Source organism: Tinamus guttatus, unplaced genomic scaffold (genome assembly GCF_059628265.1).
Source record: "Tinamus guttatus ecotype Peru unplaced genomic scaffold, ASM5962826v1 Tinamus_guttatus_pri_ptg000459l, whole genome shotgun sequence".
In the NCBI taxonomy this organism is placed as follows: Eukaryota; Metazoa; Chordata; class Aves; order Tinamiformes; family Tinamidae; genus Tinamus; species Tinamus guttatus.
Window position 1 is genome coordinate 8,241,054 of NW_028288993.1, and position 17,910 is coordinate 8,258,963.

At 37.5% G+C, this 17,910-nt stretch overlaps 1 protein-coding gene across 4 annotated transcripts in view; it reads left to right on the plus strand.

Moving 5' to 3' along the window:
* RIMBP2 (RIMS binding protein 2) overlaps positions 1 to 17,910 on the plus strand; it is a 108,011-nt gene that overhangs the window by 27,257 nt on the left and 62,844 nt on the right. The gene's annotated exons all lie outside the window — the stretch shown is intronic.

Below are 17,910 nucleotides of genomic sequence, written 5' to 3' on the forward strand. Positions count from 1 at the left end.
TGCAGCTGCAGCAGTGGTGGCAATGGCACAGTTGGGAGGCGTGTGGATGGAGAGGGAGTGATGGGCAGGTCTCTGGGGCTGATGCTCCCGTCACAAACAAACCTTGGCACTTAATAATGCAAAAATGGGCTTAGGAACCTGGTGTTTGTCTTTATTTTTTTAGTTAGAAAAAAGAGAGAAATCCTCTTGTGTGTTTCATGTAGAGTGAACTGAAATTTGGTACCAGTTTTCCTCTCCACCTGTCTAAAAGTGCATACTTTGCACTAAGAAAACGTTGGTAAAAAGTTAGATTACAAAGCAAAAAATGAGTGGTGAAATGTGCTCGCGAGATCTCTGAATGTCCTGGCATTGGCCTTCATTGCTCTGAAATCTCCTTGCCAAAATCCAGACTATTTCTATTAGTTTGAATTACTCTATGTTGACGAGCAATTTTACGGTGGTGATGCCCTTCGAGGGCTATGTAAGACATGGCTGGCTTGTGCACGTTCTGCAGAACACAAGGCTAGTGGTGACACAGTGAGTTCATTACCTTTCCAAAAACATGTAAATGTACTTATGATATCAGGTCAAAAAGGGCCCTTTGTAAGAGCATGATATGTTTGAGTTTAAAGAGTGAAAAAGCATTGAAATCATCTTTGTAACAGAGAAATAGTCAACAAATAGAAACCATTTTTACACCTAATATTCTCATTCCTCTTATATTGTGTCTCACTGAAGTGAAAGTAAAGGCTTAAAGCTCTGCTGTAAGTGCTTGATGTTCTAAATTTGGTGCTGGATTTAAATATTTGAAGCATAAGAGTTTGATTGCATCAGAAGTAATTATGTTTAATATGACAAGAGAAAATTGTATAAAGTGGTATTTTGAATGGCTGTTAATACCTCCTTTGCATCTCTGCTTGGTGAAGAAATAATTACATATCAGTGATGTGAACTGAATGCTAAGGTTTGAAGAAAGACATTGCTGGTAAAAAGTGAAGTCAATCTTTTAACTTTGTGTGGAGAAGCTCTATTAATAGATGTCAGCTGAACAATTAGGTAGTTGTTTGTAAAGTTATAAAAGACCAGCCTGGGGTGAACATTGGATGGCACTGAAATTAATGAGAATGCTTTGTGTTCATGCATGTTTTTAATGCGTTGCATCAGCTGCGTCAGTAACAGCAAATTGTCACCGTTGTTATTCTGCAGGTTAGAGGAAGTCTGCAGTTTTTCATTCGGGTACTACGTTTTTCAGCAGTGATTTCACTTGCATGAGGAAAATCCTGTATTTTAATAAATAGATATCAAACCTTCTGGTACAGACAAATATCCCCTTCATTTTCCATCATTAGGTTTCTGGGTACATAAATAGCACCGACTTGCCATCGTGTTACCTGCTACGTCCCTAGGCAACGGCAGCATTGGCGCTGCTGCAGCTGCACGGGAGGGTGTGCAAATCCCCCCCAATAAATCAAAATGCTCCGAGCTCCGAGTGGAGGTTGATAAACAGGACGTTAATGCAGCTATAACGCCGCTTCCCCCGTCAATGTGGCAGCAGTTTCTATAACAACTTGGGTTTGCTGAGATGCAGCCCTCGGTCACGTGTCTATGGTGGAAATAAGTGCTTTAGTCTTTGGCAATAGTAGTCTCTAAAATGCACACAATGCCCTTAAGCCTCTGCAATATTGCAGATTTGCCGGATTCACTGTTACCTAGCTCCTAGTGCAAGATATTTACTCTGTTAGGCAAAATCTGGGTGGAAAGAATCTTTTTTTTCCTCGGTATTTTGAGTATTGCTTGCTGTTGAGAGGTGGTTTAGTCTTGTAATGATGGCAGAGAGGTGAGGCTGACGGGAAGCTTTTCTTAGAGCTCACCTTGGATAGCTCGTTACCTACAAAGGAGCTTTTTAAAACTGTTTGTGTTTCCTATGCCTGATACATGTGTGTTTCTTTGGTGAATTGAAATGACAGTATCATTTGCCTTATAATAAGACCGTAAGACCAATAGCTGCCTTTAATAATTTGCATTTTTGCATTTTGGGTCTCCTTTTAGCACTTTTAAATATATGGCACTGAATACATATGAGTTATTTTAATAGTTTATTTCCTTTTACCATTCCATCATTATTTTTGTTCACTGAACCTATGAAATGACTTACATAACCTCTCATTTCTGATGCTATTCTCTGGATTAACTATCGCCTGTGCAAACCCAAATTCTGTTTTGATTTAGTTGATACGGTGCCATTTACCTATCTGTAGGCTGTGAAAAGAACATCCATCAAAATAGGACATAATTTGGTTATGTCCTATTGTGTTTTTTTCTAATCACAGTTGAGAACCTACTTACATTCCTGAATAAATGAAATCTGTAAAAAGCATTTAAAAGCCTAAATCATTAGAAATGTCTAGTGTAAAGAAAAATAGATTGGATTAAATTGGTAGCCATGAAAGCAGGCTGACCTTTTCTTCCCTAGACCATAATTTTCCTGTTCGCTGTGTTAAAAAAGATAGTTGACTCAAATATGACCTTTGGCTAAAAACACTCCCATAACTCAGTTTCCCTCTTTTTCTCTTCCGTGGAGCACTCAGAGCCCCAGTGTGGGTAGGTTCTCGCTGGGCTGTCTTGCATAGGCTGGATGCAATGCTTCTTGCTATGATTCTGCAAAAAAAATGGATTCTCTGATGAATGCTTCCTGCTAGATCATGAAATTCAAATGTAAAGCTGTCTAATGGCATCTAGTGTATACGATGCACTCATATTCAACTGAAATTGAAATTGAATTAAAATGAAAACTAAACTTGAAAATTAGACCTGATCATTGCAAATTCAGGAGACATGATCTGGCTCTAACTGCCGCAGTTAATATGAACTCAAATAGACAAGAGAAATGAAACGTTCTAATCCCTATTTCGCTTCTAAGGATCAGGTTAAATGAGATAACTGGTGTCAGAGAGAAAATCAAAGAAAGAGCCAGAACCTGAATCCAGATGCTCTTAGTGCAAGAAGGGCCTGGCTGCTCTCTTGAATTTTGCCCCAGCACTTGAAGGCATCCAAGCCCCAAACAAGCAGTGACCCAAACCCTTCAAGGTTTCCATTTCCCCTCAAATGGTATTTACTGAGCCTAGGATTCCAGTCTGTCCTTCCATTTAGGAGAGAGTGAATGTGTTTTTTTTTAATTTTTTTTTTTGTGCACGAATGTTGTCTGTATTTTCATATATATCTCACTATCCTGAATTCTATTCATTGTTCTCTGCAAAAGGGCCGTCTGCATAAGTCTAGTCACATGTATGATCATTCTCCTAAATGTACTGTCCATTTTAACACTCCCAATTTGCCTCTAAATTGCCTCAACAGATGTAACACATGTGTCTGACCAGAAAGGAGTCTGACTGTGTTATCAGTTACAGCAAAACAAAAGGCTTATGGTCTATGGTGATTTATTATGTTGTTTTTCTGTAATACATGATAAGATTAAACATTTTTACCTGTATTTATCCTAATTACATCTACCTCATTTTAAATCATGCTTAAAAGAAAACTGTCGTATTTCTGAGGAGCAAATATAGTTTAATTAACTTTTGTGCTGCCATAATAGCTTCATTTCCAAGGCTTCTTGTCCAATAAATTTGTTGAAGACTAAGTATTCGGGGGGTAATAAAAAGTATAAGCCTTGAGCTGAAACCTCATGCTAAAATCTTGATGCTCCGTGGTATTGCTATTGAATTCAGAGTGAATTAGAAGATTGCTCTCTGATGTGGGCTTCAGATTTAATTTATGAGTCATTTAGGGGCCTGTTGACCCTTTTGTGGGTTGCTTGAGAGCTTCTATTTCACCTTAAATCCTCGTCCCACTTTGGCTCAACTGCCTGAAGCCCATTGCTTTTCCAAGAGGTACAACCCAGCTGATAAAAATGACAGCGAATATCAAAGGCTTCCCCAGCGGGAAGAGCAGCGGCTGGATTTAACTTTATGGTTCTTGAGAACTAGATGGAGCCTTTAATGTCTTTGAAAGGGCAAGTAGCAGCCTTCACATGGTACAAAATTGCAGGGACAACCTCTCCGCCGACTGGCGAAGGAATCTCCTGTTATGTTAAAAGGAATGACCTGAAATTGGAAGAGTCTGTTTTCTGTTCCTGAATACATGCAGCTCTCTTTGCTAATGCTGATGTATATTTTCTTTTCCGTATAATATAGGCCAAATTCTGATTGCCACTAGTGCCACTGTGAGGCTAGTGATATTATTAGTGCAAGCAAGATACTGCCTTACCTGTATGAATAATTAAGTGTTCTCTAGCAGCATACACATGTAAAATAGATATGCTCTGGATATATACGTGTGTTTTTTAGACGCAAAGGGACAGCAGCTAATAAGACACAGGTGTTGGGAAGGTAAGAGCTCGTTTGCAGAAATATATTGCTATCTTCGATTATTTTCTCGGTAGTCAAATTCAGAATTGAGGCCAAGAATTAGAGCAGGCAGAATCAGAGCTATGGCTTACAGGTATGATAGTTATGTATTACTTTTTCTCATCCTTATCGAAATGGGAATGTATTGGAGGGAAGCAGGCCTAGCTATTACCTGACAGTACCTTGTTTTCTCTTGGCTTAACGGGACACTCCAGGCTGGGGAGCTGTCAATCTTCCCTTTTCTTCACTGCTTTAAAAACAAAAACAGTGTGTGCGATTATCAAATCATTTCCATCTATAACACGCTGTAGCAATTCAGCTCAGACAGCAGAAAATAGGAACATTATGTATTAAAAGGATGTTGAATGTGGAAATTAAAAAAATAATAAATGTGGAAATAAAAAAAAGCATATAACTGTTGCTTTATGGAGCCATAAAAGCTATTGATACTTTAAATGACAATATTCTCTTTACAGAGCTTGTCTGTGAAACGTACATAGCAGCAAAGGCACTAGGGACTAGATTCTAAAGAAACAGCGATTATCGTATTTTAAAGTTTCCTGCACTGACTTATATGAATTTACATTAATAGAAAGTTGAGCATCTTTTGCCTGTTCTCTGGGTAACAAAACCTAAAAACAGTTTTATTAGAAATTTGGCTACTAAATTTTAACAGTTCTGGAGAAAAGAAAACACTTCTGAAAGAGTGTAGTTAATGAGTGTTTCCTTTTTTTTTTTAAGCATACAAATATAGCATGGAGAAATTGGGACAAGCGTGTGTATTTGGTGCCTTTGGCATTTTGGTGGCTTGCTGCCTGGCGTCCCACTTGCAACGGAGGCGGCTTTTGCTGTTGGCTGCTCTTAGCAGCTCGGCCCATGCAGCTGCCTCGCCAGGAATTCACTGTGACACCGGCAGCTCTGGAAGCTCGGGAGGAAAATGCTGTTCTGGCATGGTTTACAAGGCAAATCATTACGCCCCGATCCACCATTCCTTCATGTTACCAGGAAATCCGGCAGGAGGTAGCTTCATCTCAGACAGCATAAATCGTATTTAAATAGTTGACAGTTTAAAATGAGAACGATTTTAACTAAGTTTATTTTTTAATAGTCTGGAAGAAGTTTGAGGCTTGAAAATATCTGGTTTCTTGTGGTGGTGGGATTGAAAAATCAACAGTGGCAAGAAAAAGGCACAAGCAAAGCTGGGGCTTGCTAGTGGGGAAAGACAAGAAATAAAAGGAGCTCCTGTAGACCAGGGCACTCGAGAGCAAGTATTGAAGCTGTGGGGTGTACACTGAATTTTACCGAATTTTTACTGCTGTTCCTCTTTGTTCTGCAAAGAATTGTCTGGGATGAGAAAGCGGGTGTTAGGGTGTGTGAGCTCTTTGCTCAATGCTCTAATAGTAAATGGTATCATTGCAGGTTATTAAGGCAACAGAAATCCTGCTCCAGGATCTGTCCATGTGCTCTGGTAACCGATCATTTCTAGATAAGCATAAACCACTTGGCACACGCACCATGTTGGTGGAGGAAAAAAGTAATTCTGTAGAAGGGAATTTTGCAAAGTCCTGTAGGGTCTGACCTATAAAAGCTGCAGCAGACTGCGCTGGAATCTTCTGGAACGCCAGGTAAAAAAGTAGGTTTTTTTTGCTTCTGAGGAGGTTTTCATGATATGAGAAACATGTTATTGGGGATAACTACAAAAAGCAGTAGTGCAAACTATCTGGGAGCAATACATTTGTTAAGAAAACACTGTATCTGAAGTCCACAGACTTATACAAATGTTAAGGAAATTATTATTAGCTCTTAGCTCATTTAAGTGAATCAAGGCTAGAGGATTGAAGCTCAGTATTATGAATAAAACCCAATTAGCCTTTTAAATTAAGGTACAGATGCTTACAGTAATTTGCTCATAACTTGCTCGTTTTCCAGTGAATATGGTCAAACAGTTAATGAGCATTTTCTGGATGTCTGATTCCATGGTGCAGGACTCCAGACTCGCTCATTAAAAGGCTCACTGTCAGTTTATATATAGTATGTAAACTCAACTGAGAAATACTTGCTATAGCAGGAGCTTATTAGGAGAGACAAGCTAGGGTTCAAGACTTCCATGTGCTTTCTTTCTGTAGATGCTCTGCATTCTCTTACAGCTTTATATTGAGACGGTTACATTACACAAGCGAATGCTGATCAAACCCCATCCTCATTAGTACTTTTTACAGTTCTACAGCTCATTATGGTTTTGCTTTTTTTGTTTGTTGGTTTGGTTTGGTGTTTTTTTGTAAAACAAAATATAAGTTTGATTTGTCTCCACCTGTGGAGCACAATCGGGTTTTCATAACAGTATAATCACAATCCTGACTACTGCAAGAGACTGCTATTAGCTGAGATGTTTATTTAAAATGAGCACTTAAATGAAGTTAAGCTTGGCATTTTTTAGTCTTGTGCTGAACTTTAGTCCTAAACCTGAGCATCATTTTTATCCTTAAAGTTTCATCACAGGTGCAAGTCAGTTTTTAATGCAAATGTAGAGCTGCATAATGTTCCTGTACAATTCTGAGTGTATCCATGTTCATTTCCATGCTTTATGCAGGACAACAGCTATGACAATTCACTCTTAAGAGCTGAGCACTACAGTGTGTCCATATTTCTTAAATCTTTCAGCATATACAACATTGTTTGACATATTGAAGTGCTTCTTTATAGGTGTTGTCTTTAAGGCTTATAGAATAGGAAGACATTTTGAAGAAAGTACATCATCTTTATTATTATTATTTCATTTTCAGAGGGAATGAGGGAGAAAAGTTTTCAGGAAAAAGAAAAAAATAGCATTTTTCAGCATTGCAACAAGAAGGATTTAAATGCGTTGATAGCATTATGTTAGAGGGGATGTACATATGTATGGGTGACGGAATGGAAGAGATGAGGATGACTCATAATCTTAACAGGGAAAAGTAGCAAAATAGGGATGGTGGTGTGATGTTACCATGTTCACAAGTACTCCTGGGAGTTTCTGTGGGATATTTTGACAACTGATGATAATTTGCGAAGAACTTGGAATATTTCAGCCTAGCTGAACACCTGAATTTTTCAGAAAAGTTGGGGCTTCTGGGTTCATTGAAATCTGGCCTTGCAAACTCATGAAAACATTTTTTATCCCCACTATTTTAGCTACTTAAACATTTTTTAAAAAACATTCAGCTGGCTGCAATTAGCTGGCATTAGACTTTTTTTTTTTTTTTAAGATAAACAATTTTTTTAAAAAAATCCCAAAATTTAAATGAAAAAAGACTCAGTTCGTCATTAACTTTATTTTACCTGTGATTTCTCAGTCCTACTCTCAGATTTCCCTCCTAAACTGTGCTCCTTTGCAAAGAACTTGAGTTGGGTAATGAAACTGGTCATCGTGGGGAAGATTGTGTGTAGTGCTAAGAGAAGCATCTCTGTGTTAAAGCCTTTTGTTTTGATGAACATTTCTATCTCTTGTATTTGCACTAGGTTTTGGCAAGAAGAGGGAACATGTTCCGGCCACGTGCTGGCCTGTGTTTACTTGTTCATCTTGCACACACAGTTTCCTGCATTAGAGAGGAGATTTAGCCAGAAGAGGAAAGAGTCAAATGTATGCATTGAACTTTATATAAACAAATCCATGAGCTATAACTTGTAATGTGAATAGTAAACTGGCTAGAGGCAATTGCTGATTATACGTGGAGAGAGATCTTGGATTTGGTGGATGATGATTGCATTACAGATCTCTGAAACCTGGCTTTAGATGCAGCAGGCTCTGGGGCAGTATTAGGTTACAAGGCTCTCTACCAAGTTCATAGCAAACTTGATTAAGTCATTAAATTGCAGATCATTGCTGACAGTAAATTAATTCTTAACCCAAGTCCTATTCTGCACTACATCAGGAGACTTTTGCCAGGAGGCCGATGGCTTGAAAATGGGTAATTAAATTCTGTTGTAAATACATTTTTATCTACCCTTCTGCTTGCAGGAGCTGGCAAACAAGTGAGAGACATTAATTAATACCTGTAATTTGGTTTAGTTGAATAAGCTCTGCTGCTGTCAGATTCTGAAATGTAAACCAAGGCTATAAAGTAGAGAATAAGTAGAAGATAAAGAAGGCTGACAAAAATGTACTCATAAGACCATTTGTTCTTGCTTCTTTCTGTAAAAAAAAATTGTAGTGAGTTTAGAATTTTGGCAATAATTTAGTCTAAATTTAATGCAAAAAGAAAATACAAAAAATCCTAAGTACAGGTAAAGCAATAATAGCAGCACGATGTCTTTGGGGCCTTCATACAATAATGTAATTAATCCCTTATGTTTCCACTGTATTCCTTCAAGAGATAATTTTAGCAAATTAATCATGCTCAGGAGCATATGCAGATGTGTGTGTGTGTTGGGGGGGTTGGATCTGAGCCAACAAGAATTGCAGGTTTTAATCAGAAGGATGCTAGAATCTTGCTTACTAGCACTCTATCAAAACTATTCTCTTTCCATTCATCTGAGACAAACTATTGTTTTCTTATTGCATACTTTTTTCACTTCTTTTAAAGCAACAGGGGAGTCCTGAAGATAAGACAAATTATATGACTGTTTCCTCCATTAAGGAAGGATGTCTCTTAATTCTCATTAAAGAGGGGAATAAGTTTTCCCATGTTGTCTACCTAAGATAAATACAATTTCTTATATCTGAAGAGCTCAGGGGTACCTTTAGCTCTCCAAACTGGCTGAAATCTTTCATGTGCAGCTTTCTCTTACATACTGTGCAGATTCCTATCCGAGGACTGAGGGCCCCCTCAGAGCTCAAACAGAAAGTGGGGGTAGCAAGAGGTAAGCCAAAACTGAGACCCGCATCCTTCTGACAAGGTGCTCTGAGCATCCAGAAGATGCCTAAAGAAAGAATTGAAGTGGAGCAGCTCGGAATGTCCTCATCAAAGTAGTTGGGGGGAACTATCCTCATTGCTTTCTATAGTTCTTCTTCAAATGGTTTCAAGTCTTTTGCAATTGTACAAACAGTTTGCTAGGAAAGGAGGATCAACAAGCCTATGGGGATGTTTTAACAGCATTACTGGCTGGCTGTAGCTCTGAGTCAATGTGAATTATATTCAGGGTATCTCTTGGCAACCTGTCTAATGGCACTAGCCTTAGCAGTGTTGTGGTTCATTTAGTGCTTTGTGATAACACTGCAGATAGAGCTGAGCTTGTTTGCAGGTTTTGGCAGTAAGCATGGCTGTAAACTTTATCTGAAATGAGAACAGCTCATACAGCCTGAGAGAGGGCTGAGAGCTACAACGCCAGGAAAAGTTCAGTTCTGTAGCAAAAATTATCATTAGAAAAAGAAATATAATTCCTTAAAAATTCCATGCAAATATATATATGTTCGTGTGTGTGAGCACACATACTCTATACATTTATATAGAATATATAAAATGTTCTACATATTATATATAAAATATAGATACACAGTATATGTGTGTATTTATGTAAAAGCACACACACATTAGAATATTGTGTATGTATAAAATACATAGAGGTTTGCTGCTCTGCTTCCAGAGTAATTAAAAATTTAACTGTCTCCAGCTGAAACAGTTATTTTGAGAGCAATGTAAATGTTAATAATTAAAGGCAATTAAAAAGCGTGTTAAAACTCACATAGTTTTTATAAAGTGTCTGACTGAATAATGGATGCCTCTAAGATTTTCTGCTGTACTATGGGGCTATTAAACAAACACTTCTGCAGTACCAGAAGTGCTAAGGAAGTGAAATAACCTATTCATCACCTGAAATCCAACTGAGTTTTGGAGTTAAATTATAAATATTCATCCCTGATGAGTTCTGTAATCACCTGTCTACTGACCTATTCCAGAGTTGTTATATTCTGTGAATCCAGATATGTAGGGGGCAGGTCAAGAAAAGGAATATAAATGTAAAAAAGCATGTTAAAAACATTAAACACTATATATGCTGTAGTGAGCATAGATCCTCCACTATAACTACACTCTACAGTGCTCAGAGGTTCTAGCAAATAGGAAACTTTAATTTTCTAGAACATCGATGAAAGAGAGAAGACTTTTCTTCCCTCAGCTTCATCCCGTTCAGTCTCAGTAGGAGACTTTGCCTTTTGCAGTGCAGCTCAGCATTGTGTTCAAAAAGAAAAATGTTTTCTCAGTGTTTTCTTCACTTGATGGAGAAAAGTGAGAGAGATTGTCTTTGAATTCTGCCTGGCTTCCTTAATGTGTGCGTGCCATGGAAATCCTGTCAGCTTTCACATCTGCAATGAAAACATTGCAAGCATCACACTGGAAATCTGGAGAACATGATTTAAAGAATGAACAATTCGCTGAATTAAATATTTGCAGTTATGTTCCTGTGAACTGCAATTTAACTTCTGGAATATGCATCTACTTTGCAAATACTAGAGGAAAAAAAGGTTACTTTTGCAAAACATTACCATGATAGAAATTTATTATATGTTTTCCTCACCCCGTTTGTATTCTTCCCCATCCTGTATTGGTATTTTTTGTTTTAGTGGGCTTTTTCAATTTCAAGTTTTTAATTTTATTTCAGTTCTGCTTGTTGGAGTGTAGTCTTGTGAGTGCAGCTTCTTGTCACATGAAACAAATTGACTGATAGCTGAGCTGGGCCGTACATAGAGTCGCCCTTTATAAGATCTCATTTCTTCAGATTCTGGAAATAGATTTCCTGAAATAGGACTGCGTCCTTATCTATAAAATGAACAAGATTGCAGCCCTGCCTACAAGATTGTAACGGCATTTTTTTTTAGCACATTACTGTATAATTAAGTTTAAAACCAAGACAAGCCCTCAAGTGTGACTGGGAAATATCTATTTCTGGGAAAAGGCAACACCGTATTTAGTAAGCTAAAAAGAATAGTTGGGAAGGCACCAAATATTTTGTTAAAACATGCTTAAGGAGTTGAACACCTTAGGGTGTTAACTGATACATGATATTTTATCTATTTTATCATGACATTATGAGGAACAGAATGTGACTTTTTTCTTCAAGGTCAATGTTAAGTCTTCGAAGCCAGGCAAGTTTTAACCTTGCTATTTTGCAAGTGGTGCCTAGAAAAGCCAGTTGTCTTTTAATACTCTAAATGTTTTAAAACTGCAATTTTTCTTACAGAAGGTATAGTTTGGTAATATAAGAATTTTCTGTGAGCTATTGCCAGAAGGAAGAAACTTGACAGTGTCAATGGCCAAAAGAAAATTCCCTAAAAGTACTGCATTAGGCAAATCAGAATGAGAAAAATTAGATGTTTAGTGAGATTTATGTTGTTCAAGTTCAGTGCCAAATTTCATGTGCAGGTTCATTTCTACTTAATGTAATAAATGTGCAATGGTCTATAGTGAAGGCAAGTAGGTAGTTTGAAGATAAGCAGATTTTTTTTCAAATCTTCATTTTGGCAAAATAACTCTTTCAATTTCAATAACTAATAGGTCTTCTGACCCATCTGAAAATGTATTTTAAGTACTTCTTGTTTGTATACCACAAGTACTGCACATGCCATATTTTGGGAACCCTATATTAATGGATATTTGATGCAAAAAAATAAGTTAAAAAAGAAAAAAATGTCCCCTGTTCTAAAATCCTGAAGAAATGCAGAAGCTCTGCAGTCTGTATCACTAATGTGCGGGCTGTGATTTCAAGGCCAAGTTCCCAAGTGTGATCTGCAAAGTCCTCTGGGCTTGTTCTGGCTTCTGCATCTGGTTTCCAGCAAACTTCATGGCTCTGAGAGAAAACCAAGGAGCTGAGAGTTAATGTCCTGTTCAGAGCTTGCAGAGACAGAACAACCCTGTAAATGGGCTGGTCACAAAGGAGCCTGCAGTCCATTAATATGAAATGAATATGAAATGAAAGACATTTTATAAAAATGACTGTTACGTGCAAGCAGATTGTGCTTTACCAATTGCTTTGGAAGAAAGGAAGCTACTTCCAATTGCAGGCAGCAAGAAGAAAAGAAGGTTGGTTGTTTCTGCTAGTAAACAACAGCTTTATGATTTTTCTTTATTCTTTTTTCTCCCCTATGATTCCTGTTTTTTTAAGAATACAGAAATAAGAGGTTTCAAGCGGGATTGATTCAAGCGACGTTAGTTTTTTCTACCCTGGAAAGGTCTCTTGATAAAAAACTTAGGTCAAAAAAAAAATTCCTCTGTTGCAAAATGCTGATAGAATAAGAAGCTACAGATGTAGATTGTATTGCAAATGTGTTTATTATAATTTTAACCTAAGCAGATTGAAAAAATCAGAGCCTGTTTTGAGCTGTTGGAACCCATGGAGAGATCTGTGGAAGGGGGAAAAAAAAACCAAAAAACCAAAAAAACTTCCTTGCAGAGGGCAAGAAAAGCAAAAAGAATAATAATGACGAAAGCTCCTGCTGAACAAAACGGAGTTATTTTTGGAAGCTCTGTGCTGTTAGCTCACCCAGGTGAAAAGAGAAGCCATTCGGTGCCGATCTGCCATTGCTGCAGACCGTGGCCATGCTGTGTGTGCCTAAGAAAGGTTCTTCAAAAGAACAGGAAAATCCCTGTATTTGTCTTATGCTACCTGCTCTTTTGAACAGCCCATGATTAAAGAGCAGTGAGTTTTAGGTCACAGTGACCTGCCAGTCACTGTGTTTTGCAGGATGGGAAATGGTCTTTTTTGTGTCAAGTGTGCTGGCGCTGTGGTTCTGCGTTCGTGGTTTTGGAAATAAGAGAGATTTTGTATCTCATTTTGAAGTAGGGGCCATGGAGCAACTCTCTTTGAGGTCTATCACTTTAGATTTTTTAAATTGAAATAGTTTGGACATCTTAAAGTTTTTTTGTTTGTTTTCTGTGCAAGTAGATTAAACCCCATGAAAAATGATCAAGAGTGAAGATGGATATTTTGCTTTTTCTTAATGTTGTGAATTCACTTGCGGGCTCCTTCACAGCAGTGCAATAGTGCAGTATTATCAGAAAGACAAAATTTTAATGCTGTAAGAATTAAGTTATTAGATCCTAGGCTACCCAGACATTATTGAAAGCAATTTAAGGACCTCAAGCTCTGGATTCAGCCTAATGGCACATAGGTGATGTACCATTGCCTCCCTCAGACACTTCACATGCAGCAAAAACCCTCTGATTCACTGCTCCAGTGACTATTCATTGCCCCAGGAAGGTAGAAACGCCAGGATTTTATTCAGAACTGTAATAAAACCTCAAAAACCTCCATGAAAAGCAGTACTACCAAGAGAACTGTGTAGTTTTGTTTGCCAAGCACTTTGTAACTGTGTCGGAGGACACAGAAGCCCTTCGTGGTGTTATTTTGGTTGTGTTGTGCTATAGAGCAAGCACCCGTGCAACCTGCAAGCTGCAACAAGGGCATCACCCATACAGCTGCATTTATTCCTAAGGTTTCGTGCTTGCATCTGAAGGCTGAATTGGTGTTTAAAATGAGGACTTGCCTCGAGGAGATTATTTTTAGTGTACATTTCATTGGCCTGCAAAGCAATTACTTCCTAAATTTAGAAATTATTCTCTACCACATTATAGTAGGCTTAGACAAATTTTGGCGTTGAAGCAAATTTCATCACATGTTTTCTACATAAACAGAAGTAATGGCATTTGACAATCTGGTGGAGAATTAAGAATTTCAGTTGTTTTCCAGCCTGCCCAGTGAATAGTGTAGGAATTTGCAGATTTACTCTTGCAGAGCTATAGATTGCCATAACGTTTAGATTGCTGTCTTTACTCTGCAGGAGAGTAGCACTTCAGTGTGGATAATTTGGGAGCCTTGGGGAAAAATGCTCTTTCTACATGTGGTTCAGCTAGCAATAGTTAGCAGATTGGGTTAAGGAGACAAGATTAGCTTGAAATCTAGTCCTTCTCAAAGAAGGAATAAAGTGATGTTAGTTATTTGGTTGTGTAGTTAATGGCCATTTAAGGAGATGCAGTCTTGGCAAGACCAACACCAAATCAAGCTGAATTATGCTGAAAACAGTAGAGAAAAGGCTTGGGTTCCGATCCTCTGAATAAGTGTGTCCCCTCCTCCCCACCCTCCCAAAAAAAAAGAAAAAAAAAGAGAAAACGAATACAAAACATGCTGGCAATGAGTTACATTTCCTCTGGGCAAACCAAGCATCCTTGGAGCATTTAAAGGCTTCAGTAATTTGCATTTGGTTGAGATCCTAATCAAGTGACAGTTTCCATTTTGACAAGGACTGAAAGGGAATCATGAGTTGGAACAAATGCAGCTAACAAGCTTCCCTCAGCTGTCCGTTGGCCGGGGAAAACCTTCCCAGTGGGAAAACGAAGGGGAAAGGTAACAGGGGATCTCTAGCAAGATGCAGTATCAATAGCAGATGTAGCTTGGCCATTTCTCACTCTAAACTGAATTTTACTAAACTTTTTTTAATAGTCATATGACTGGGTGCCTTTTTTTTTTTCCTTGACTCACTTTTCTGTTCTGCAAAGAGCTTCACAAGTCTGCTAAGCAGAACTCAACTTTTTAGCATAGCTGCATGAAATCTGAAATGCCCGACTGAAAGGAATGGATTAAGTAGATAATCTCCTATCATACTTCAAACGCTTGGAAGCAGAGGGGTTTAAGAAGCTGTAATTTTATGTGGAGATATTTTAAAGAAAACAGACAGTTTCTTTCAAAACCTAATCATGACATACTGCCAATAAATATTAATTTCCTTTTCTTAAAAGGATTTCAGAGCACTTTAAAACAGTCAGGGAATGTCTTTGCTTATAGGCTTGACAATCACTTGTCTACAATGGTGAGAATTTGGTCTATATCTACATCCAGCCAATATGTAGCCAACAGAACTAGTCTACATCCAGCCAATAGAACCAGACTATGTCCAATTCAAATGTAATAACCTATAGGTAATACTGATTTCTTCCCAGTTTTGATTTTTTTCCCACCATTTTGGCAGCATTTTTCATGAAAGAAGGAAATATGTGAGGAATTAATGCCATCTTCTGTGACACGCTCAGTGCTGGTGCTTTAAAAGGGAAGTAGAAGGAGAAAGAAATTCTCTCTTCTGTAAACATCATTTATGGCCTTTGCAAGTTGTACTAAAATTTTTGAGAATTAGCCAAAGATAGATAAGAAGAATAATTCCCTGAAATATAATTAGCATCATCATCAGAAATCAGTCCAAAAATAATTTTCATCATTAAATATAACATAAATTGTAGAAGAAGGAACTATGATTAAATCAAGCATGGCAGAAAACGCCTGTAATGTGTTTTTCTGTGGACTGCAATTTAGTATTAATTTGCTGGGAGCTTAGACAATTTGAAAAATGGAATGATGGTAACTTCACTATGGGAGGTAAAGGACCAGTAGTGGATAAAACACAAGTTTAGAAGAAAGCCACAACACTGCTCTTGCTATTAAGGTAAATAATAAACCAAATGCTATGTGCAGTCCTGTATTCATGTCCTGCACACTGGAAGATTTAATAGAGGGCTTAGGGACAGAGAAATCCTGTGTGTTTAATCATGCTGGTAGAGATGGGTACATTTTGTCTATGATGCATTTTGCAACATTAATTTTAGTATTTTTCCATGCAAGTGCTTTAATTGCAAATTCCACAATTCGTTTTAAATTGGCAGATACATTGTATTTCTTTTTCTTTGCTTCCTATTTGCAGTTTCTTTTGCTCTGCCATTAAATCCTCTTTCCAGTGTTGCTTGTCTGCAGGACGTGTGGGTTCCATTCGGGATCTACGGTCTCATGTTGCTGAGGGTCATCTGATTTCAGATGTAGGATTGTGTCTGTCCTGCCACCACTTATGCAGGGGTAGATTTTCCAACTGATGAAATATCCAAACTGTTCATTCTCCTATTACCCTTTCAACAGTTTGGGTGTGGGACAAATGACGGTTTAAATCAAAGTGTGAAATAATCTGTAGTAAATGCAGATTATGCAGGCAAGTAAAACAGTCCCAACTTTGGTCTTGTATGTTGGAAATGGCTTTAGGCTATTTTTTGTATATAGATTAAAAGTCAGCACAAAACCATTGTGGAAGAACTTTTATTTTTAACAACTGAAATGCTCATCAGTTTTCTTCCATGTAAACTGAACAAATGAAACTGACTTTTTGTTTCATTAGTATCATGAATTATTGGGGTCTATGCCTTGCAAGGAAGTAAATATCCTGTGCTCATGAGAACTGAGCTGAAGTTAGTAGCTCAGCTTTGAAGGTTGGAATGTCTGTTAAATCAACCTCGAAAAACATTTCAGCAAAACCTTTTAATCAAAAGCAGTCTGTTTAGCCACTGCTTTTCATTTGATGGACGGTTTTCCGATACTTACATTAGCTTTCTCACAGTCATGATTTTTCCATTTTAGAATGAGTATTAACTCAGAAATGCCAGTTTTTGACCACAAAGCAGCCTGTTCACAGGTTTAGGTAACATTTGCAAAGAGGTGCTAAGAAATGGTGCTCATACATGTGCATGACAATCAAAGTATTTTTGTTAAAACAGAAGTTTAATACTACAGAGAATGAAAGTACTTTAAATAACAGTTCCAGAGCTATATATTCAGAATGACAAAATTCAGGAGAAATACTAATGTTCTGTGTGCCAATATGCCTGTTAGAATGACAGACATTTTGACTGTCAATGGAGTAGTGGGATCTGCCGGGAAATCTGATTACCTCAACCATCTCTGGTAATCATATTTTTGCAGGCAGGTGTCATTCTTCAGTAGCTACACAGCTAGAAAAAAAGAGAACTGAGATAAAACTTATCTCTTCTAGAAAATTTAATAAAGGTATGGTCCTCTGAGTCCATCTTTAATTTTCAGTTGCATTCTTTGTTGATAGCCGTATCAGAGAGAATTCAGAGAGAATATCAGAAAATTCAGTAATGTTCAACTTCATTTAAGCCTAGCGTCAGCATGACGAGATGTCATCTGTATCTCAAAGGAGAAGCTTGGCTTCATTTGCATTTGCTCTTGACATCCTCCTTTTGGAATAGCTCCTGCTGCTTCTTGTGTAGTTTTGATTTTCCTGAGATTTATCTGGTAGATAACCTAATTGTAAGCCATCATATGAATTATCTCACTCTCTCTTCTGTTCTTCACATCTTTCAAAATGGTTCCTCATTTCAACAGAAATGATAATAGGAGATGAATTAAACCTCCTTTTTGATTATCCATTAGTTTTGAAAATCGACCCACTGAAATTCAGATGCACTTAAATTTGTTATCTGTTTATAGTTAACAAAACTATTTTTTATTTTATCAAAGCTAACTAGTTTGAGCTCTCCCAGTTTCAAATACATACAGATGTTATATATTTGGGTGTTTTTTTTTTTTACTGTTTTCCTCAGTTAAATTAGCTACAAGCACAAGATAAACATGTTATGATCAGAAAGTGTGAAGTGAAAATGAGTTCAGATCAAATGAAATGGAACTAATCTAAATTTTCCAAGAATTTAAACTGAGCTCATTCTTCTTCTGAGTTGAGGATGCTGTGTATATTGTTGTATATTTTTAAAAATGTGTTTGAGAT